The sequence below is a fragment of the Zalophus californianus genome, chromosome 1 (genome assembly GCF_009762305.2).
Source record: "Zalophus californianus isolate mZalCal1 chromosome 1, mZalCal1.pri.v2, whole genome shotgun sequence".
Classification (NCBI taxonomy): domain Eukaryota; kingdom Metazoa; phylum Chordata; class Mammalia; order Carnivora; family Otariidae; genus Zalophus; species Zalophus californianus.
In genome coordinates this window covers 140,358,874-140,382,883 of record NC_045595.1, presented here as the reverse complement: position 1 = coordinate 140,382,883, position 24,010 = coordinate 140,358,874, and the positions used below count along the sequence as shown (strand labels likewise).

The window sequence follows — 24,010 nt, the reverse complement described above, 5'->3', positions numbered from 1 at the left end:
CAAGTAACTTCCTTATACGAGTCCTTATGCCAAAGCACAGAAGAAACGCAAATTTGGATGGACGGCAAAAGGCTTTTATAAGTAGGCATGTTGATGGCAGTGAGAAAGTTGAGCTATTTAAAGAAAACTAAAAAAACAAACAAAACAATAATAACCAGTGATATGGAGTCTGGGGCCATTTAGTGGTAGAGTCTTACATATTTCAACAGGCCCTGAGGACATCATTATGCACAGTATAAAATAACTGATGTTCAAAATCATGGCCCTGAATTATTAATTAAAGGTATAATTTCTCAGGATACTTGCTGTAAGACAGCTGCGAGGTATGGAATACACTTTAGGAAGACATGCTATTAAAACAGTTACAACAAGATCCTTGATCATAGAAGACTTGGGGAAGGCCTTGAGCCAACCGCCTCAGTTGACAGATGGAAAAACAAAAGCACAAAGATAACACGATTGATCCAAGGTCTGTTGGTTGTTGGAAATAATCAGAGCTGTGATCCAGGAGAGGTGAATCTTCTGCCACTGTGTTTGTGGCTACCCCACAAATACAAAATTGTCAGTGAGGAACTGCAGCCTTTATTTTTCATAATGCTCTACAACCCAGAAAGTAGCTATCATGGAGTCTTTTCAGACAGCTGTTTTACCTTCAAGCAATCCTGTGATGAGAGATGTGAAAGTAAGTGATCCTGCTGGAGGACAGAGAGTGAGTGATAAGGCACAGTTTTCCTTGGAGAAGTAGACGTTCTAAACCCAGGGGAAAGCAAAGCAGTGTTCACTGGCAAGGAAGAGGGTTGCACAAAAGGGAACTTACGTCCAGCACATTTAGCATGGGAAAAACAAGTCCCATGGGCGTGTGTGTGCATATCTCCTTGCTACCATGTATTCCTGGTCACCAAAGTATTGTTGAGGATCATTCAACTTTGAGAATCTAGTCTCATTCTTTCTCTAAATATTCATCATTGCTAAATAAACCAAATAGGCCATGTATTTGAAAGAGAATTGCCCAAGGAGGCAGGAGACATCCATTCACAGCCCTGTGTAACTCTGTACAGGGGCCTTGGGCTTGTTACGGGTAAAGTGAGTGAACTGAATCTGAAGATCTCAAAGTTTCCTCAGGGCTGTGATTCATGCTTCTGGTCAGGTCTCAGCAAATAGAAATGAGACAAATAGGGGAAATCTGAATACCATGTAGTATGCAATAAAGTTTCACATATTTGCAACAAAGGCTTGTTGCAACAAAGGCTTTCTGAGCCCTATTTAAAAGAGAGGACTTCTTTCCCTAAGTCCTATGCTTCCCTGGGTTTTTTTTTAATTCTCTCCCTCTTTTTCTATCTTCTTATCAAGATGACCTCTAGAAAATCAGAAAGGGTCTTGGAAGTCAAATAATGTTATTTGGACACTATTTAGGAAACAGGGGCCCAGGAAGGATCGGTGACTTTTATGAGGTCAAGAGCTTGCTTGTGAAAATGTGGGATTGCTTTTGATTCCCAGTTCAGACTTTCCTCTGATAAAGCCATGCTGCCTCCCAATTCTGAAAAACTACTAGGAAATATAACTGTCCCCTAAAAATAACGCACCATTTATATCCCAGGGAAGAGTCATGTCTAAACAGGCAACGGTCCTGTGTCAAAGGAAGACGGCGACTCGGGCCCAGGAGCAACGAGTCAGCTGCTAGCGAAGCTAAAGCCGCTGTTCTCTTCCCACGACTCTGTGAAGATTTATGGTGTTCATGGGGAATCTTGGCCAAACTACCTCCAGGCAGTGTTGGACCAGATCCCTAGAGGAGTCCTCGCTGCTATGAAGTTTTTAACATGTTTATCTGCTGGGGACGAGACAGCTGTGAGTTCCTGAAGCTTCCCTGTAAGGAATAACGCTTCATAGTTTGAGATATCCACACATGAAAGATTTGAGCAAAACATACTTAGCTATAACATTTCACTTAAAAAAAAAAGTTGACCTAGGTTGGAGATTGGTAAAGTCTTTGTAAATCCTGTGGGGAAAGATCACTGGATTTAGTGGAAAAGCATGGTCTATTCTTACACACAGCACTGGTCAGTATGACCTACTGTTAGTTTTGCCTCTTTTTATTCTTTTAAATTAAAGCTGTTCCTCAACTTCTGGACACTCTATCATTGTACCACTCCTTGCTTCAAGAACTGAGGCAGTGTTTCAATTCTGACGTTAAATCAAAGGATTATCATTTTTGCACAGCCCCGCTTTCAGATTAGTAGTAAGCCAATTAGAAAAGAAAAAGAGAAAACAGAAAGAAAATCGGGGGGGGGGGGGCAAGGGTCGGGGGAAGGGAGCTTTGCACTCCTGACATCCTGGCCTGCAAGCCGCTCTCCTCTGAAAGGGCAAGAAGAAACTGCTCTCAAAGACACTTCCGCATATGCCGCCAGCTGCAGAGGGGCTCTTTCTCAGGGGATGCTTGTCAGGCCTGACTAGGACTTGTTTCAGGGTGTGTCTCCATTCCTCCAAGAGGCCAGCCCTGGGCAAGACTGCATTCATTCGTAATCTAAAAAAATTAAAACATCCCGAGCTGGCCGCCAGCGGGAGGTTTTCCTACGCGGATGTGCACCTCCCACGTGCTCCAGTCACAGACACCACTGGGCTGGTGAGAGGCCCCGACGGATCGGTGCCAGGCCCAGACACAAGTCCTCCATTCTGACCCGGAGTGCTGCCAAGCGGGAAAGAACCACATCCTTCCTCATCCTAAGGCCCCTTCTTAAATCGAGCAGTTGTTCGAAGGGGAAAGCACAGGGGGGAGGGAGGAGGCGACATCACTAGTTGGTGTTAATTATAACAAGGGGAAACCTTTATTCCCAATATGAAGTTTCTAAGTGAATTCAACACAGAAGCTCAAGGCCGGAAAGGCCCTTAAATATCATTTTGATTCAAACATTTTCCAAAATTCAAATATCCCTGTAACATCCTTGCCAAGTGCCAAGTCCCTCTTTAAATAACTCTAATGACGGTGAACTCATTACCGAGATAGTTTTCGTAGGGCCTGAACTGTAATAAGTGTCTCCTTATGTTGAGCTGGACCCCGATGCCCTGGAATTTGTACTTACTTGTCCTGGTTGAGGTCTCTGGTGCCAAATCAGAAGCCTTCTCTCTTCCAAAGATACCCGAGGGCATTCAACCCAGGGGTTCTGGTATTTGAAATCAGCATTGCCTTATCTCCATAGACCTCACTTTCCAAAATGGGAGCCTAGGGCTTTTGCAAAGCTCCTGTTCCCTTCCTTGCTTCTCTGAACCTCAAAAGCAAGAAAAGGATACTGAGAAAATGAAAAGATCATTAAAACTGGAAGAACTGGTGTCGATTGATTAAGGCACTTCTTATACTATTTGGGCATAAAAGGAAATTGAAAATGGAGCTGAGGAAGCAAAATGACCAGGGGGTTAGCTCATCCAAGCAGGGTTTCTAGGGAATTGTCAGACTGATCAGTGTAGTAACTCAACATCTGTCACAGATGCCCATCTAGCCATAGGCAAACTGGAAGAGGCCACGGGACAGAGGGCACGCCTCAGCACAGTGAAGCAAAGTGAAAAGTTTCAGCATGGGCTTCGGACTCACCACAGACCAGACTCGGATCCTCTGGAGCTGTGTAAGCTTCTGAACCACACAGACTCTCTGTTGCCTTATTGGTGGATGGGTCAGTAAAGCATCTCACTGAAGCAGGTATGAGGATTATGTGAGAGAAAATTATAAAGCACTTGGCACACAGTAAACACTCAGATTTCTCAGCTATTTTTCTTTATTATTATTACCAGAAGTCTAGCCTTCAATTCTCCGGAACTTTTCCCTACATAGCGTAGCAATGCAGGAAGCAGAAAACCCATATATCTGGGAGGGTGAAATGAGGTCAGTCCTCACGTGGGAGAACAAAAGCAGGAGAAGCAGCACATTACAGTGGAAAGTACACTGTTCCAGAACTTAGAAGACCAATTACCAGAGTTGTGGCTAACTCTAAACAAGACACATCCCTTTCTGTTGTATTGGCAGAGCCAGGGGCTTAGCCTTTTGACCTTAACTTTCTAGTATTCTCAGAGAAGAATTACAAGTTCTCTGTGTAAAGACAGCTAGGAAAGCTTGATTTCTATATGCCTCCTTCTCCTCCCCTGAACAATGTCTCTATATCAGTAACTGCAAAAATCCTACACACCCCAAAGCACAGAACCTGAAGTTGTCACCCCAATTTGATATGCCTTAAGGATCCCTGTAAGAGAACAAAACTCTTCAGGGGTGCACTGAATAGAGGTTATAGGTTTTGAATTCACTTGCTGTTGGCCGTTGCAATCTCAGCAAAGAGAGCAGTAGGTGTGTGTGTTCTAAATAAATCAAGACAAATGAATGAGTTCTGCTGTGTTTCAACAAGTAGGAAGCCAGGAGATATGTTTTATAAACATTTGGGAGTATATACTTGGAAATGCTCATAGGAAAGACTTACAGAAGGACCTAATTCAAAGATATGTAGGTCTCCTGGGGGTGTCAAGGTAGCTGTTCAGGTATGCTTTGGTAAAGAAGTCCTTCTTTACCCTGTGTTTGGTGTTCTGTGCTTTGGTGGAAAGAAGTAAAAATCCTGCAAGGGGGTGAGGAATCAGACAGCTGGAACTGTAACACTGGGGTTACAAAGAGCCTGCACTCTGGGTGGAAAAGACCTTAGAGGTAATGAAGTCCTAAAACGATGGGCAGATTTAGGACAGGGACAGAAAAGAACCAGGAATGTGCCCCAAGATTACCAGGCAGTGGTGCATAGCGTGAAATGGAGGGATGAACCATAGCGAGGTGTCCACTGAATCTATGCAAGTGCAGTGAGTGCTCTTGAATCAAGGGCTACGGGGTCAGTTGATGGTTATCACAATCTCTGAGTTTCAGTTTTGCCACTTAGGCCAATTCAGACCAAAGTGACCTTGCAGAGTTGTCAAATCAAACAAGCTAAGGGACATGTAAGTCATTTGCAAATTGTTAAGCACTTGGACAAACAGAACGGAATACTCTTATTACTACTCAGTAAAGCCAAAAAGCATTATTTTACTAAACTAAATAAGGGATGTTTATTTTTATAGGATCTTCCTCTCAAAATGATACTGACGTGGTTGCATAAACCAATTTCATGTTGGTCAATGTTCCAATTACATATACACTTTTTCTTGCTTTTCACATACTGGAGGCAGAATCATCAGGGAATTTTAAAGAACGGTTATCAAGGTACACCATAAGGATATTACAGTCAACATATTAGCCATATGTCAAATCACCTTGGCTTGCAATTGTACACCAATATTTTTAATTCCCAGGATGATCCTGAACAATCACTTATGATGATTCTGAGTCACTTTCCCAGGTGAAAATAGAATGCAAATTTTCTTGCCTGGAGTATCATAATAGAATGTTCATTAATTGCCCTCCCCCCGCCCCCGCCATTCCTTTCCTAAGCTCCAATGCTATGACACCAAATATCAGATCTGTCTAAAACACACATCTGATAATGCCCCTCCCTTGCTCAAGAATATTGTGTTTCTCCTTGCCTTACAGGTTTAGGTGCAAATTCCTCAAGAGAGTATTTAAGATCCTCGACAATATGGTCTTGGCTCAGCTTTTTTAAGTATGATCTATGACCCGGGTGCTTGAATACCATCTCCCAGTCAAACTGGGCTCTCCCCAAGCAAGGCACCAGCTTCCTTCCTTCACTTCATGTTTTCATCCTTTTTCCTTTATCTGGAATATCACTCATGGTTTTAACTGTGTCAGTTTAGTTCAACTGGAATTATGTTTTCCAGAATCCCATTCTCTATATGGTTCTTAGGGGTAGCTACAGGGAATTGTACATGAGATTTGGATGGGAGAAGTGTAGCAGTATCCATTGTTTCGCGAGGGCCTTTCTAGGCCCCTGGGTACTACTTACTGCCTCTCACATACATAATGGCCAATCGGGTGGCTGACCTGCTAAGAGGGGGCAGCCAGCTTTCAGTTCCTGACAGATCTCTTCCTTCAACCTCTCTAAGTCCGAGGCCCGGCTGGTGTGGAGCTCTGTGGCTAAGCCCACCAGCTCCTTCTGCAGGCCACCCACATCATCAAGATTAGGTACAGTGAGAGATAATTAAGGGTTGCAGTTTGTCCTCATGGGTTCCAGGTTGCTCTCTTCCCCTTCACATCCAGCTTTTCTTCCTAACTGCCTGCCTACTACTAAAACTACTGCGGAGGTAGTTTTCCACGGACTTCTTGGCCACCACCTCCTCAGGGTCCTGAGTAAGTGACTTTTTATCTCCCACTGTCCCCTTTTGGGGCTTTAATGGTCCAGCTTCTCCCTCAATTGTAGGTCCGATACCTATGATAAATCCCATATTCCATATCATCGACCCATTTCATTCATGCTCCTTGGTTGGACCCTAACTCATACACTGCTCTTCCCCTCTAGTCTATGTCCAAAACCTGCCCATCAATTCAAGACTCACATCCTCAGTTCCTCATAAACCCCTTCCTGAGTGACACAGCTATCTCTTTAAAACACAAACATGTTTTTCCATATATCTTTTAAAGTTAGGTTATCCACTCTTACACTCTTCCAAATACTATAAAAGTTGATTGCAAACCCCTGTGATTATCTTACCTTTCAAAATAATCTACAAATTCTTATTCTTTCAGGGGTTGTGTTTGTGTGACTATATTTTAACCTCCATATCTCACTAGTGTCTTGCCTACAAAAGGTTCTCAGCAAATGCTTATGGCCCAAGAGTAAATGTATTATTGATGCTACCAGTCCCTTTTTAATACCACAGGTAACCAAAACCCAGTGCTCCTGTATATGGCATGGCCTCACCTGTATGAAGACTATTCGGTAGTGACTTTACCTTCCTATTCCCTTCCCTTAGAGAAGAGCTGTCTAATCCGAATCCAACCCTGTTTATTTTTATCGTACACACAGTTCTAACAAAACTCATCAGCCCGCTCCCTACTCTAGAGTAAAGCGGAAACAGCTAATTATATGGGGAATGGAGAGAAAGCTGCTACAGCAAGACATGCTGAAAGCAAGAAAAAAAATAGCAGACAATGAAAGGGAAAGAGGTCAGAAAATTTATAAAAATCAGATTAACACAAATTTAAAAGTATACTGGTCTAGGGCCATTTAGTACATGGGTAAATGATCTCATCTCGATAAATTTTAAAGGAATTACAGTCTACTCCAATAAGCTGTCCTGAATCACCAAGATTAAGTAAAGCCCCATTATCTTAGAATAATCGCCTTCTGAAATTATTTTTAAAACAAAAATTTTGAAAGAAAGTTACATACTGAAATCTTACCATTTTTTAAAAAGATTCCATAGCCCCTCCCATTCTCTGGGGGAAAAAAGGTGTTGTTTGTTTGTTTGTTTGTTTTTTAATTTTGTCATGCATTCATTCAGCAAATAGATAGTGAGTGTCAACTATGACTCAGGCACTGTTCTCATGTTTGTGTGTGTATGTATGTGTGTTGTGTGTGTGGACCTTTCCTCCAAGGAAATCATCAAACTTGGGAGAGGTTGGATGATAAAAGTTACATCTTTTAAATATCTCACAAAGAAAAAACAAAAAAGATCATTGTAAGTCAGCACCACATTGGTTTCTTACAAAGAAGCAAGCAAATGCAATCAACAAAAGAGGACTGAGTTCATTGTTACTAGTTTCTTCCAGGGCAAAATAAACTGTCAACTAGAATGAAGTTTCTTGCCTTCCCCACACAACCTTTGCCTCATTTCTCTGCCAAACATCTCTTTACTGCAGGGAAGGTCCTCAAAGACTCCAATGATGCTACAACCCTGCATGGTTTGCTTTGGAAGAAAACTGTGACAAAACATAGGCAAGAAATATTTGATTTTATCATCACAGCCTCCCCGATATACGTATGGAGGCAACTCTAACACTCTCATTTTTCCCCCAGTTTAAAACTAAAATTTAAACTTTAGATAAGGTTGCAATAGGATTGAATGAGATAATAAAAATAAAGCATCCAGCACAGCTCTTGGCACACAAGAAGCACTGGATCAATGTGAGTGATTATGAATTAGTAAGAGGTCTAAAACTTTCAGCATGTTCTATAAATGAGTCTCATTGAGTGTTATCTAGAGTAAAATTTGAGTCTTCTGTTTTCCCTTTGCCACCCAGAATGTTCTGGAGCCATCACTGGAATACAAAGTAACTCCCGCAAGCCAGGTCTGGCTGGGGAGAGAAGGATGGGCGGGGGGAGAAATACAGTCTGCAGGTATGTCAGATGTCAGAGACAGGGCAGTCCTATAGCACTGTTGCTCCCACATCATTCCCCAGGACTGGCCCTTCTACCTGCAGGAGTTCTCTGCTGAGGTTAAGGGACAGTAATGGGTCCTGGAACAAAATTAGTATCACTGATTATATGACTGGGTCTTTGGCTCTGATTTTTAAAGGAAGTTAATAAAATAAGCACAACTGAAAAACTGCCTGAGTATGTAAGTGTAAGCATGTTTGGGGAGGTTATTTTAGTTCAAAAAATAATAAAAATAGCTCAAATGGACTGAGGACTAATTATGTTCCAGGCACTGTGCTAAGCACTTTATGTACATACTTAATCCTGACAACGCTTCTGTTCTTGTGCCAACAACGCCGATGAGGACACAAGTTTAAAGATGTTAAGTAAATTTACCATATCCCAGAGGTAGTGAGTAGCGTTACCCTACACGGATTGTCTCAGTCTAAAACCCACATTTTTACCATTACATGCTAATGAAATGATACGACTTGAAAGAATAGGTCACGTATTCATTCGCGGATTCAAGACATTTATTGAACTATTCCTTCATATGAATCACCATGAAGTGGGACAAATAGAGATGAAAAAATATTCAGGGTCACTTACAATCAGAAGGCAGAATGGTATAGTGGTTACACTTGCCCCAAGTTCAAATACTAGTTAGTTCTCACACTAACTAACCTCTGTGACTTTGAGCCTCAGTTTTCTGTTCTACAAAAAGAAATAATAGAGGAAGACGCCTGGCATATATGAGACTACATATGCATATCTCGGTAAAGACTTCATGGAGGAGTTCTATTTCTTGAAGGGTTAGGCACCATTTAGATTTGTAGAGCCAGAAGGAAGAAACTGATCTTATATGGAATTAAATTTGCCTTTCATATGCTTACTCCTCAATACATCAGATTTCAGAAACTGGTACTGAAAATCTTGTAAGGAAATAGCTCTGAGTCCAGTGTTTTGGGGGACTGATTACATAAAACACCTACCCAAGAACTGTAAAATTTCCAGCTGAATTGAATTGAGCAACAGTGCATACAATTTCATCCATTACTTAGTGCATGTGGAAATAAGAATATCATTTGAGAAAAAGCAAAGGAATCTGGTTTTGCCTATTTTGCCTGTGTGTATGTGTGTGTGTTTGTTTTGAGACATTCTAATGAGAAAATCTATGAATGACACATCAATGAAACTGAACTGTCTTTCTCCACTGTTCATAGGACCCTATATAAGATCAAAGCAGTTCAACTCCTCATCTTATACATAAATTCTTCCATTTTGCTTCACTCTCCGTTTGAGGCTCCAAATACAACAAACCTAGTCATCACCATACTTCAGTCCTTTCGGTGACCGCCTGCTGCATTATGCACAAAATCCCAGCTCCTTCCCCGGCTTATCTGGCCCCGGCTTTGAGGACATTATTCCCAGTCCTTCTACCCCTCTCACCTGGCCCCTGCCTCCTTGACCATGATCTCAGACCAGCCTGGCTCCTTCGCAGGCTCTTCCCTTAATTCAAATGTCACCTTCTCAAGGCAATATGCATATATGTGTGTATTAGTGTATACATGTGTGTATATGTGTGTATAAAACAAGTTTTTTTAATTTCAATATTACATATGTAATTTATTTTCTTGTCCAGTTCCATCTCTTTCTTTCTACCCCTTGAAGACACGTAATTATACTAACACCTATCTATGCATTTATTTATTTATTCATCATTTCCTCATGATTAAGCAGCTGCTATTCTCGAGGCCCTGTTCCTGGGATATAGCAGGGAGCGGGGTCGCTGGCCTTGTGGGTGTTACGTTCTAGTAGGGAGTGAACTAGACAATAAACAGTGGACAGACTAAATATGTGGAAGCTGATAAAGGGGACAATAGCTATGGAAAAAGGAAAAGCAGAGTGGGTCAGTTAGATGAGCACTGGCATGGGTGGAGATGGAAAGCAGGCAGGGGGGTAATTTCATATAAAGCAACCAAACAGCCTTCACTGAGAAGATACTGGAGCAAAAGCTTCAAGGAGGTGAAGGAGTTAGCTTTGTGGTTATCTGAGAGACTGGGGCAGAGAGGAAACAGAATGCAAATCATACATGGCCTTACAAGGTATTTTAAAGACCGGCTTACACCCTGAGCGAAATAACGTGTGGTTTCTTGTGCCAGTCACTGTTCTGGGAACTTCATTGGTATTAACTGACTTAGTCATCACTAACAAGCCAATGAGTTACATATTGTGTTTATCTCACTTCACATGAAGAAATTAAGTCACTTGCCCAGAATTATACAAATGAAGCCAGAATATGAACCTATGTCACAAGACTCCAGATCCCTACAATATACTGCCTCTTGGTCTAGAAAATTCTGATCCTGTGATTTGGAGACTTCAGTGCGGAGGCCCTAACTACCTGCTTCCTTAACAAGCTGTGCAGATGATTCGGATGTAGATGGTCCAGGCACCACAGTTTCCCACCAGTCTAATTCCTCCTCCGCATGAAAACTTTCCAGATATTTTAAGGTAAATACCACACTCATTTCCTATCCTTACCATCCCCATTGTTTGTCAAATTGGGGAAAATTTCCTTAGACCAGTTGAAGCATCTACTCAGTACACACCCCCTCTCCATCTGGTTTCATGTGAATTTCATTATAGGGCTGAGGCTTTGGGGTAAACAACAATGCTGAATGAGGAAAGGAATGAATATTTATTGAGGGCGGGTGCCAGGTATTAAGTGCTAATTGCCATTTCCCAGATGAGGAAACTAAGTCTGCACAGGCTAAGCAAGCAATATCTAGGATTCAATGACTCTAAAGCCAGCCAACTTTTCCTACCCACTCTAACCATTCAATCCCCAACCCCTGCCATTGTTTCATTCTGTAATTGGAGACCAAAGTCTAATCTTCCAGAAAAATGCTATTTAGTGTGTATTTCCACTCTCCAGCATGCATCATTTCTATAAGTTGAAAGAACTCCTATATTTATTCAATGAGAGCCAAGCCTCTTCCATGGGCACTAAATTAGCTCAAAAGAAGAAAGCAGAAAATATGCACTCATAATGCTAAAATTCAAATGAAAGCCAAATATTTTATCTCTTTATTTCTTTGTAGAAGATTATGGTGATTAATGGTGATACAGAGCTTGCTTTATATAAAAAGGCTCTCTTTTCATTTCCCAAACAATAAATGTCAGTGTGCATAACCCAGACATCTATTTTCTCTTCCCACCCCCAAACCTGGATCCTGAGGGGGAAAAACAGTTTACAGGTCATGGGAATGTGGCAGAATCACATCCTGAAGGACATGGAAGGTGTCTTTGTGGCTCTGACTCCCAGTGCAGTGCTCAGTTTTGAGTCTCCCTGAGGACAAGGAGGCTGCTGGACATCTGGGACTGAGGGTGCCTCACCCGCCATGGTGTGTGGGTACATCTGTGGAAAGAAGAGACACTTCTTCTCTCTTAGCTTTTCATGATATCTCCCAAGTCATTACTCTACAGGCACAGACTCATAGAATACCATACCTTAGAGAGCACCTTGTCCAAATTTCTCATTTTAGAAATGAGAAAAAGGACTCTGAGAAGGAAAAGCAATTAACCAGTAGTGGGGCTGTTGGACTGAATCATTAAAGGGGGAAAAAACACATAACTTGGAGTTAGAAAGCTGGTGTCCAAGTCCCAGTTCCACTATGTGCTTAGTTGTATGGCCTTAGCAATATTTAGCCTCTCAGACTCAGGATATAAATGTTAGCAACACGTGCCTTAATTACCTCAGATTATTGGGGGAAAAATGTGTGCCTGGGAAACTGTGGTGCCTGGACCATCTACATCCGAATCATAGGTTCATATTCTGGCTTCATTTGTATAATTCTGGGCAAGTGACTTAATTTCTTCACGTGAAATGAGATAAACACAATCATTTTGAGTGCTTAAAGTTCTACATAAACTAAAACTGTTATAATTTGAAACTAAGTCTTGTACTTTCTATTCCAGTATCAATTTGGCCATGCAACTGAATATCATTGCAGCTGTTAATCATAATAAAGGTTAAAATTCCCATGCACCAGGCCCTTAACAAATGTTATGGCATAGGATTGACATCTATCAAAAGCTTGATGAAATGCATTTGATTATCCCCTTTTACAGATGATGAAAATAAAACAGAGGGCACCTGGGTGGCTCAGTCAGTTAAGCGTCTGCCTTCGGCTCAGGTCATGATCTCAGGGTCCTGGGATCGAGCCCCATGTGTCAGGCTTCCTGCTCGGCGGGGAGTCTGCTTCTCCCTCTCCCCGCTGCTGGTGCATGCTCTCTCTCTCTCTCTCTCTCTCTCTCTCAAATAAATAAATAAAATCTTTTAAAAAAGAAAAGGAAAGAAAGCAGAGACAGACCAAATAACTTGTGCAAAGTCACACGCACGGAAGCTGGTCTTGTGCTAAAGCTCACAAATGTTATACACCCACAGTTACCATAGCATCTAACCATAACTGGCTTAAGGAACTGTGTTATCTATGAAAAGAACACTTTCAGATATCAGAGTTTATAAAATGACTGGTTCTCTTTTCTGTTGCCTTTAGCATTGATTGGGAAACAAGGAAGCCAGTGTAATCATAAGGACTTATGTGCCAGACAGGTAGAAACCACAGGCTTCTCCTGGATATAAGCTAGATATAAAAGGTCACCTGTCTGTATTCCAATGATATCAAATAATAGCTGGACGGATGCTCATTCTTCATTGCTTTTAGAAATCTTGAAATCGAAGTTCATTGCAGCTGCCCACCTCCCTGGAAACTTCCTATTTTCTTTCAGGTAATTAATTTATGACACTTGACATTGGCCTTGCTGTCAATATATGCAAGCAAGCCCTTCCTTCCCCGTGTTTGCTGCAAAACACCCTTTATTATTAGGACCAAAATGTCTTTTTTCCATCATTGAGCCAGGGATGTCCAACCTTCTTAGAGTCTGTGACTCCTTAGCATTTTTCTGATTTTGTAACCATAACATTAAAGGAAATGAGAGTTACTTTCCAAGTCTGTAGAGACAGCCTTTGAGACAATTAGTAATGTAATAAAGTGTGAGAAAACGAGAAAGCCAACGCTGGGCCTCCCTGACACAGTATGAAGCCATCATTCCCTTCACTCTGTACTTTTTACATACAAGGCACTGTACTATGTTCTTCAGCTGTTTTGGCGCTAAACAAGAACACAAAGGGACAAATGATTGGCCCAGAGTGAAAACAAACAAATAAGTTTTGAAAATCACAGTAGAGATAGGAAGAGTATGGTATAAGCATTTCAAGGGGTCCCACAGACTGGGAAGGATGAGGAAATGATTCTAGCAACACGCATAGGAAGGTAGAGGAGGAAAGGACACGGCTGCTGGGGTGGTATGTATGGTGTGAGGGCACAGGGAGGGGACATTCCTGAATCTACTCGGCAAGTCCTCTGATTTGATGGCATGGTGTCTAGCAAGCATGGCACAGTAGACCAAACGACTTTGAGCTCAGGCCAGTTCTAGTTCTTACTAACTGACTAAACTTGAGCAAGTCTGTAAGTCTCCCTGAGCCTCCGTTCTTCCATCTGTAAAAGGCAGACGATAATATATATATCTTGAGAGTTATTTTTATGCTTAAGGGAAATGACAGAAGTGCACGCACCAATGAATGTTGATTTCCTTTGCCCTCCTCTGTTTGACCGGAAAATAGATCCCTTGGCATAAAACATAAGGGTATTTTCTCATTATTCCCCTTTCCCTTTCTAGCGTCAACTTTTACAAAGAGATACGGAGACAGAATTTCAGAGTTGAAGGGAATCTTGAAGAAAAGAAGCAATGTATTGCAGCAGAAGAACGTCCCATTTGAGGCCCAGAGCCTGCGACTTCTCAGTCACAGGCAAGATAATACCAGGCTCAGAATGGCAGGATGGGGATGGGCGGGTCATCAGTCCTAGCCTAGGCCCTCAGTTCTAGTCCAGAAGCCATACAATCTCAGGTCTTTCTTACCTACTTAACCTCTCTGAGCCTCAGTTGCCTCCAAAAATACACAGGATCACTGCAAGGATTGAATGAGGTGGGGCTTATAAAACACTCAGTACAATCCACAGTGGAATTCAGTAGGGAATAGCTATTAAATTTTGATTTTCACAATTTAACAGACTAATAAATTGAAAGAACTAATGACAGAAGAAAGAATTCATGTTTATTCAATACCTCCTGTGAATAAGGTGCTGGGGTAGGGACTCCAGCTTCCGGGCAGGCATCAGCGTCCCTGGCAGAAGAGAGGGCTGCTCACCGCAGTATACTAACTTGCCACAGGCCCCTGTCGGGCTCTAAAACTCCACACAGCCCCAGGTGCCAGATCAAGTCGGGCTACCAGGAGGTTTCCCCATCAGTGCCACAACCCCCTCGGTGCATTCTTACTTTCTAAAAAAGAAAACAAAAACAAAAACCCAAACCTGAGCCAATGAGTAGCTAACCTGAATTAATCTCCCAAAATATCAGATGCCAAATGTTCTGTAACTTTCCCATTCTTTGGGGTTTTTATTTCTCCCACAGAACAACTTCCAAAATGCGCAAAGAGCACAGTAGGTGGCTCTCTTTAATACTTCACGGGCAAGGCGACAGTGACTCACCAGATCCTACATCTGTGTCACCAGCAGAAGCCCTGACAAAGTTGAGCAACAAATGAAACTGTGTGTGTGCTGGAGAGAACCTTTATTTTTTTCTCTTCTGCCCCTCCTCTGATTTCCTCCAGCCACATTCTGCTTTTCTAACAGTGCCAGGTAAGATGACGTTAACTGGATACCTTTTGGCAAAAGCAAACATACGCTTCCAAATGCCAAAAGCAAGGAGCAAAATGCTTCTCCCAGAACTGCATTTGCAAGCCTGGCTGCTTACTGCAAAGCAGAGAAACCTGATGGCCTGTGGGGAGTCTCAACGGATAAATGGCCCCATTGCCTGGGCCAGAAACAGATCTGTTCATTTTCCTACATTAGCCTGCAGCCATCAGTTTCCACAGGGAGGACTGGGGCCTCCAGACCAGTGATCAGCACGGCCAGCAAGCAGCGAGTGGTCTTTTCTGCAAATGCAGCCTCTGCCTACTCTGCCTAATCCCATCCTCTACCCACAGCGTTCGTGAGAGAAGTGAAGGAACGCTATGGTCACTCATGGCATTTGTTGCTCAATCTTCTTACTACCCTATGAATTAGCACAAGGATGACAGAGGGAAGAAACCACTCAGAAACAGGAAGAGATACATAATACAATTCTGAACTTTATGTCTTCACAGTCCCCCCCCTCTTAGGAATGGAAGGTGCATTACATCAAACGCAGGAGAGTAGGAAGGTTGCCTTTAGAGAGCAGGGCTTTCGAACTTCCCCTGCTGACAGCTGGCCCCGCTCACCTCTATAGAGCATGCTTACGGATTGTTCCCTCAGCAAGGAAATTTCCTCTTTGGGACAGAAAGGATACCCTGCAATCACCAGCCCAATAAGGTCAACTTAACTGAGGTAAGTTGTTAAAGAACTCACTGGAGAGGTGACCGGGGTGTGACGGGGAAAAGCCCTTAAGTAGAAGTTACAAGGTGTGAACTGTACTCCCAGGGATGAAACGTAGTAACTGTGTGACTCTTAGGAACCTCTCCTTTCTCTGAGTCTCAGTTCTTCCTCTATAAAATTGAGACCAGCTAAGAAGAGAGAGCATTTAATGAGCAACTATTCACTACATATACTTTATATTATTCCAGTTAATTCTATCGTCGCATGAATCCTTAGGGTTTTTCTTTTCCATTTTAGAATTGGATAAAACAAAAGCTCTAAATGGTGAAATACATCGCTCAGTATGACCTAGCTGCAGAGGAATTAGGGCTGAAATTTGAATTTGATCACAAAACCTAAGCTCCTTCTACCATTACTATGCCTGCCATGTCCTTCTCTCCGGGCTATCGCAAGTAGCAAGAAAGATAATGTATATGGAATATGCTTTGGAAATTTTAAAGTTGTCTACATATGTATGTATGAATTTTGTAACAAATAATCTGGATAAGGAGGAAAGGTATAACTGGGTATCCTTTCTTTAAAGAACTGGAACCAAAAAAAAAAAAAAATTACCTTCCAACCTCCCTTCCATCCCCTTGTTCTGACCTTATTTTTAACATTTTCCTTTTGCCCACAAGTCCCCTATTTCTCAGGCACGCATTCAGATGTATCCTGGCCAGCTCATCACAATGCATACACACGGAACAGGCTGATGGAAGCAAGTGATCCCATCCCCTGCAAACGCTTGGTGCAGGAGGTACCCACAGAGGCACCACCAAGTTCTCCCCTTCCCTCAAGATGTATCACACCCCCTCCTATGCACTCATCAATACCCCACACAAATGGGAGGGACTGGGAAGCAGGCAGCCAACTATAAATGCTGAACACTCAATTCAGGGACTTACGGCATAGCCAGGAGACAGTAGTAAATAACTGTATGAAGTCAATCAGAATAAAATCAATTTTCATGAGCCTCGTGGGGATATATGAGGGGAGCTATTTCATTTTAAAAACAATAATTAAGGAAGGCTAGACTAGGGATGTGTAGTGTTTGCTTAAATAAGGTAAGTCTGTCCAGAGGGACTGATTTTAGCAACATCATGGCATAATCCCAAAGAAATACGTGAGAATTGTGTTGCTGTTTTCCTCTACTAAAGAAAACATAAAGTTGCTTGTCTGACCTAAGACAGCAGGAATACAAGGCTTAAAGCACAGTCTGTAACACTGAAGGAACTTGAACTTCTCTTGTCTTGTTACTTTTCATCAAATTCAAGACCCTCTTTGCCAATAAAGGATGCCTCAGACCAGAGCTTCATAGACTTGAGGCTTGGCCTAAAACCGAGGGGGCTTGGCATAACTGACAAACATTAATTTTATATTCCAACTCAAGCAACCAGGATCAAAGTCACATAGAGACAGCACTCAGAAAACACTTTCTATAAAAGCTGTTCAAACTCCAAATAAGAAAACGCTGCAGCATTCCAGATTAAAAAAAAAAAAAAAAAAGTCACTTTAAGGTGGTATGAAATCACCTTTCTGAAAATCCACTGTCTCCAGGGTTAGTGTATAACAGTATTTACAATAGTGGCCATCAATCTCAAATTAACCAGATGCCAGGCCAGCCACTGCGCTAAACATACTATTTGAATTATCCCATTTCATCCTCCCAACTACCGTCAGGGCTCATTGTGATCTTCATAATCTCCATGTTGCGGCCGGGGGTGGGGGGAAACTGAGTACCAGAAAGATTGGATAACTTGCCCGACCAAGTTCACACAGCTAATACTCCGCAGAGCTAGAATCAAAACCAGGTAAATCCTCCTCCTCCGCTGGTAGCTAACCCAGGCTCGGTGGAACACAGCAGCAAAAGCCCTTCCAGAGGCGCGGTGGATCTCAATTTCACCACGGGAGGTGGAGGGAAGACAGGCTGGGGACTGGTTCTTAAAGGAAACGGCAGAAGTTTGCTTTTATGTTTGTGATTTTTCTCTTCCACTCAGCTTCCTTGTTCCCTCCCTGCACTCAGAACTGACAGGGGCTATGGCTCCGTGAAGCCAGCTATTCCTAACCGTGGGGCATCCTATCCCCTACAGGACCAACAGCTTCCTCCCGGAGCTGGGAGACAGCTGTGAGTACCAACCCAAGTCATCGGCGCCCCGGCGTCCCTCCCCTGGCCACCGCCTCCCCAGGAGCATGCTAGACACCCTCGGCAGGGGCATCTTTCTGAGAAAGCAGGTCAGGGGAGGACGGAGTGAAGCTGCAAGCAGCCTTTCCCCAGGCTGTCACAGCTCCTGGCTGGGAGCGGCATGAGACACGCTGGGACACACTGCCCTCTTCTTTCCTCCCCGCTCACAGCAGCGCCCTGGAGAAACCCAGGCGGGGGTACACCAACGTAGATCCCTCAAAGGGCTGGAAGTGGGGTGCAGCAACGGGCAGCCGTCCCCAAACTGCGGTACCTAAATCTCCACAAAGCAAAGATGGGGCTCTGGACAGTTGGGTTCGAGTCCCGACCACAGCACTAACTAGCTGTGTGATCTATCCCAGTTGCTGCCTCGCTCTGTGCCTCAGTTTGTCCTTCTGGAAAATAAGAGGGTTGAAGGAGACGATTTTCAGGAGTCCTTCCACCCTTTCTGTGGGTAGGTGATTCCTCTGAGCCCTCACGACAGCGAGAGACTCACCTTTCTTGGGAAGCAGAGTGGGCGCAGCGAACCAGTGGGGATGGGTGCAGGGTCGCCCGGCACTGCTTCTTTCGGTGAGTCTGGCCAAAGCGGAGCCCGGGGACCCTGATCCGGCCAGTCTTCCCCCAATGAACCTCTTACTTTCCGCCGCACTTTCTTTTTCCCCCTTTGGGGCTCCTCCCCCGGCGCGGCGCGATTGGCCGCCGCCGCGCTGCTCGGGCTCCACCCGCCGCCCTGGCTCGCCAGCCCCCAGCGCTCCGAGCTTCGCGGAGCCGCGGCCGCGGGGCGGTACCGAGGGCAGCCCCGCCCGCGGCGAGGAGGAGCCGCGCTGGGCCGGCCTGCGGACCGACGCGAGGCTGCGCGCCTGGCCCCGTCTGCGCTCCGCCACTGCCTGGGCAGGCTTGAGCGCGCCCGCAGAGGAGAGGGTGGGTCCGGGTGACTGGCCCTCTGCCAGGCGCGCTGGGAAGATACGCCCCCACTATACACAGAGATGCACACATGCGTTCATTGCAAGATCCTGGTCTTAGAAGCGAGATCGATGCCACCCTGCCTTTTCTCGCGGGCTCTGTGTACCTAGCTGTTCTGCTGCACCAAAGCCCTCAATCAAAATTCAGACTACAGGATGTGCGCGCGCCCACCGTGTGCCAAGCACAGAGTGCGACAGGAAGAAACAGACTTAATTTCGGTGTTCCGGAGCTCTTGCTCCCACCAGTGACAGTCGTGGGACAAACAAATGTTCATGACAGCAGGACTGAATCTGTATTTTCCACGGGTAGATACCCAGTGCCTACCACAGTGCCTGGCACAAAGTAGGCCCCCAATACATGTGTATTGAATGAATGAATGAATGTATGAACGAATGAAATAATCGTTATAGAAGGAAATAATCTCAAAAATATTACTTCTCTTTCATTCATCCCCATTTCTCCAGATTTTTGCCGGAGACCTCAAGTGCTCTCTCCCATTCTAGATGGTAGTCTGTATAATCATCCTAACAGGGTTTATAATGACTTTCATTGTTCTTTGTTCACGAACCTTCTGTTGGTAGTCCCTAGTGATTTCTTCCTGACTGTCGTCATCTGTCCCCATTTTTGACACCTAACAAAGGCCATCTACAAAGGCCATTGTCTCTTCACACATGGCTTGCCCACTACCACCTCCTTGACTTTTTTCTTCCACATTTAGAGTTACCTAATTGAATCTTATTAATTTATCCAAGAAATCAAGATCCAGAGAAAGCAATTAAGGCAAAGGAGAAAAAAAGACATGAACGGAGAAAAGGGGCTGAATGGACTATCAGTTGGAACTAGCAGGTGGCAGTCTCTACAAAGATGGCCAGCAATGCAAAACTCAGACAGTGCCCTTGCCTTCAAGGAGCTTAACTCCCCCCCCCCAGGCAAAATAACAGGGTAATCAAAGCTGTAGAAATGTTCATGTTCTTGCACTTACTAATATCACTTATGAAAGTTAATCCCAAGAAATGATTATTTGTCTCTGGATACCTGACTCATAGTCCATGCTCACAACATTGTTACTGAATCCAAAAGCAAATAATTCAAAAAAATTTTTAAAATTACCTGTACGAAGCAAAAATGAAACTGTTCTTTGATTTATTATTCATTCATTGAACATATTCAGGGCATGGACTTTTGTTCTTATATAATACATTTATCAAGCACTTACATAGGTGCTTACAATGTAGTAGGCACATTGCATATATCGGCTCATTTAATTCTCATGACCAATAGGGTACTATTATTATCTGCAACTTATCAATGAGATAGAGAGAAGTTGTAGCTTGCCCATGGCTACAAGCCTACAAGTGGAGAATGCAAGATGAGAACTGAGGCAGTGAGTCTTCCTGTTATTAGCTGCTCCACTATACAGTCTCATGTGCTTCCTAGAAGTCAAGACTGGGTGCCCGGCACATACTGGTGATTCAAAATTGAACCACATATAGTCCTGGACTTTGAAGGACTACTCATAGCTTAATGAGGCTGACAGACATATAGAAAAATAAGCATTTATTATATATTGTAATTTGAAGATAACATAAATGGTGGGGAATGGAAAATGAGGAAATAACTAATGCTGTATATTCACACCATAAAATATCTGCTGTAAAATTAACATATTATGAAAATATGTCTACAAAAGAAAAAGGCTTACAATATAATAACTTTGTGTAAAAGTTATGGAAACATACGTCCAGTAATTGAAAGAAATGTGGAAAAGTGTTAATGTGTTGGGATTATGAGAGTACAGGCATAATTTTTAGATTTGCTTTAATGTCAAAATGTTATTGTTAACAATTAAGAAAAAATGTTTTAGAACTCATGTACTAGGCATTCAATGAAAAATTGTCCCCTAAATGAATGAATGACTGAGTCTGCAAACTCAGGAGTGTCAGCACCTAACAGTGTTGGGTGTGTAGGAGATGCTCAATAAAGTATTTTAAAGTTGATTGAAGTATTTGGAAATGCATTACTCTCTCCGTCCCTCTGCTACTATCCCCCACCTCTTTTTTCAGATTGTCTTTACTCATATGCCTCAGAATATTGCTAGTCCCTTGAAAACAATCCAATCAGAGTCTTGGCCCTAACTCTTTAGAGTCAAGGTATTAAATGACCTCCTCTTAGCCAAATTCAATGGTTAATTCTCAGTCTTCATCCTACTTTTCCTATCAGCAGCATTAGATACAGCTGATCAGGTTCTCCTTCAAACTCCTTCTTACTTGACTTCTCATTTTCCATTGATTCATCTGCTGCTCCTTTCCAGACTCTTTTGTTGGATCCTTCACCTCTTCATCATCTCTGAGGGTTAGAATGACTCAGAGCTTATTCTTGACGTGCTCTGTTCCCTCCCTGGGAGATCACATCCAGGCACATAGCATTCTCAAACATTTGTGTGACAATGACCAGTGAATTTAATCTACAGTCTGAAACCCAGACTCTATTTACCCTGTTGCTTCCTTTATATATCTTCTCAGATGTTTCATATATATTTCAAACTTTATATACTCAAAAAAAAAAAAAAAAAAACTATTTCCACCCCTCACCAAACCACCCCCTCTCCCAGTTTTCCCAGTTTTGTAAACAACACCATCTTTTACCCAGGTGCTCAGGCCAAAAAGTTGGATTCGCCATTGATCCTTGGCTTTTTCTCATAGCTCATCTGCAAAAAAGCAGCAAATTTTCTGTTTCCTCTACATTCAAAAGACATCTCAAATCTGACCACTACCTCTCTTCTCCACCGCAACCACCACAGCCCACATCACTGTCCTCTCTCCCTTCATTGGCCCTCTGCTTTAAATTCTTGCCTCCAGGGTGTTTTCTCATACTTCCAAGTGACTTATCGATGGAAATCAGAATAAATACAGGCTAGGCGTTGAGGGCAAGGACCTTGGAGACAGACTACCTGGGTTCAAGGTCAAATTCTGCAATGTATTAATATAACTGGTCAAGTTACTTAACTTCTTTGTGCCTTGGTTTCATCAACTGTAAAATTAATTAATAATATAATGTCTACATCAGAGAGTTGTAAAATTAAATGAGTTCATTGGAAAAGAGACTGGCACATACGAAGTACTATATAAATATTAGTTATTATTTTTACTATTAATAAAATGTCATCCTCTGCTCTCAAATATTCAATGAATTCTCATCATAATTAAAGAAATTTCCAGAGTACTTACAGTAGCCTGCAAGACCCTACATGATTCGGTACTGAATTACTTCTCCAGATCTCTTACTGTGTGCTCCTCACTGCTGCCCGGCCATGCTAACAGGTTCCTACCCTGGGCCCTTTGCATTTGCTATTCCCTCTACCTGGAATTCTCTTCCCCCTGGCTTGCTCCCTTACTTCATTCACGTCCCTGCTCAATTGTCACCTTATGAAACCCTTTCCTGACAACCATATCAAATACTACTTCTTTTATACTTTATCTTAATTTTGTTATTTTTAGTTTGCTTTTTGAATGTTGCCTTCACTGCAATGTAAGCTTCAGGAGGGAGATATGATGTTTCCCTAGCAAATAGACAGTAGTCTGGACATAGTATTCATTTAATAAACATTTGCTGAACTATGAATCCAGTCCAAAACTCCCATGATTCAACTGGGACCCAAAGATATTAAGTGACCAATTCCTTGCCCCCCTCCTTTGATTTACATTTTTTGCAAGGCCAGAATAATTGGAAGAGAAGAAATAAAACAATAAATAGCTTTTCTTGGCTGGGAGCAGAGGAAAGAAAGTACAATACAGAGACATTTTACTTTAAGTTTCTGGACGGAAGGTGAAGAGCAGGACTGAGCCAAAAGGGAAATTGCGAATGAGGAAACAAGTAATGATGTCACCTTCCATGTCCTTTTATGTTCCCCCTTTTTATATTTCTTAGCCCTTTTACCCTTCTGTCCTGTCCCCCCAAGCCCAGTAGCTGCTCTCTCTGTGTCCCCTTGCAGGGCTCAACTACGCCTTTTCCCATTGCCCCTGCAGTGCCCTGTTTTCCAAGTCAGTTCTCCTTCTTGCTCCTTAGAGTTTATGTCCCTGATAAAAGCCCTTCTACCCTCAGTTTGGTTGGTCTAGGTGTAGGTAAACAAGCAGGTTGAACATAGTTGTGTTAAGATGGAGACTACTAAGAGCTCAGCCCTGTCTCACCAGTGGTATGTGCTCAGGTGCCCAAATGCTATTGAAAGTCAAGTGATTTGGAAGAGGAAATTTGGCTGTGCAGTGGGAGATTTTTTTCATTCCTATCCCTCAACCTAGCGGCTATGTGACTTGCACCCCTAGAAGAAGAGAGTTGAAAGGGGGAATTCCTGGATCTCTTCCAGAACTCTCTTTGCACAGGGGTGAAGGTGAGCCCCAGGAATAGGTGACTCCTCATGGAGGTGTCAAAGTTCAACACAGCTGGACATTAGTTAAATCCAAAGAAAATGGATTTTATTCTCTGACTACTGACAGCTTGAAATACAGAAATGCTTCAAATGTAGGTGTTAAAAAAAAAAACAAAAAACCTAAGCTTCATTCTGATCTGTGCAGAGGAAATTTGGGTGTTTCAAAAGAGAATGAGGGAGTGGGGAGGAGAGGGGCTCAGGAGAGTCAGAGAAAAAAAATTACAAGAGATTGGTCAATATAAATACGATTAGGCCAGCTGTATAGGCTGGTTGGAAGTTATTGAAGTTAAGATCCTATCCTCCCACAGAGACTGGCCTTCCTGATGATTACATTTCAAAGGACTAACTCTCAGGTCCTTGAGAAAGATCGTTCAGTGTTGAGATACATATTCACAATTCTGAGCCCTTTTCAGTAAATGCTCTAAGAAAACGAGGTCAGAGGCCTATCATCAGATGTTGGCTAGAAGAAACAGTAAATTTTCCTGGCAGCCTTGAGCTTTCTCAAGCAGGCATTTTAATGGGAGGCTGGGGTCATCACAGGGGCACAGCCTTATGCTGCTAAAAGCCACAGAAGAGTTTGGTCTAGTCCCTTAGCACAGTGGTTTGGATGGAGTTGTTATGTGCTAAGAATTCTGTAGTCCTCAGAGGCCACTAGATTCTC

At 42.9% G+C, this 24,010-nt stretch overlaps 1 protein-coding gene across 1 annotated transcript in view; it reads right to left on the bottom strand.

The window, feature by feature from the left end:
* Nucleotides 1-18,684, bottom strand: part of LOC113917532 (interleukin 1 receptor accessory protein) — a 126,844-nt gene extending 108,160 nt beyond the window's left edge. The window contains exon 1 of the mRNA XM_027585376.1: nucleotides 18,460-18,684. The gene's annotated coding sequence lies outside the window, so the exon portion shown is untranslated. The remainder of the gene's footprint in view (nucleotides 1-18,459) is intronic.
* Between the last annotated feature and the right edge of the window lie 5,326 nt (nucleotides 18,685-24,010).